Raw genomic sequence first — 1,028 nt, 5'->3', positions numbered from 1 at the left:
GAAGGAGAAACCCCCAGAGTTGCTGTCAGCAAACTTCCCTGGGAGGGACCAGTTCTTGTGACACACATCAGATTTACCTTTTACCATCAATGACCAGCTTAGAGCCTGACAGAGCAAGTCTTTAATAAATGTTAAGTTTAAAATTATGAATGTGCTTTTCTATCTAATTTGATAGTTAAAGGGGAGTTTTACTCAAATGTGGCCTGGAATAATCCAAACCCAGAAGAAATATTTGAAGTGATATTGGTTGAAAAACTGATGAAAAACATCAACCCACTTATCTAAGAATCCCAACATATCCAAAACAGGATAAACACATGCACAAAAATTACACCTTAGCACATCACAATCAATTGCTAAAAACCAAAGCTTAAAAAAATCTTGCCAGCAGCCAAAGAATAAAATACATATTGGATTCCAGAGGAAAACAATAAGAATGATGGCTAGTTTCATTAGAAAGAATGGAAGGCAAAAGATAACAAAATGATGAAAAAAAAAGTATTGTCACTGTAAAATTCTTTACATAGGGAAAATATCCTTCAAGAATGAAGAAGAAATAAGTACATATTCAGGAGAGAATACGCTACTGGCAGACCCACACTGCAGGAAGGACTAAAGAATGTTCTTCAGGAGATATGGAGTGACATCAGAGAAAACGGACTAGGGAATTCCAAGGGCCCATCCCTCAACAAAAAACATATATAGCAAATTCTATGTAACACAGAAGAATGCACATTCTTCTCAAGTGCCCATGGCACATTCTCCAAGGTATACCATTTGTTAGGCCATAAAACAAGTCTCAATAAAATAAAAAGGTTTGAAGTCATACAAAGTATCTTCTCCTACCACGATGGAATGAACGTAGAAATCAATAACAAAAGGAAATTCAGAAAATTCACAAATATGTGAAATCTAAACAAGACACTCTTAAACAACCAATAGGTCAAAGAAGAAATCACAAGGGAATTAAAAAATACTTTGAGATGAATGAAACCAAAGTACAACATACCACAACTTATGGGGTGTGG

Source organism: Phocoena sinus, chromosome 19, assembly GCF_008692025.1.
Source record: "Phocoena sinus isolate mPhoSin1 chromosome 19, mPhoSin1.pri, whole genome shotgun sequence".
Classification (NCBI taxonomy): domain Eukaryota; kingdom Metazoa; phylum Chordata; class Mammalia; order Artiodactyla; family Phocoenidae; genus Phocoena; species Phocoena sinus.
This window is presented reverse-complemented; position numbering follows the sequence as displayed.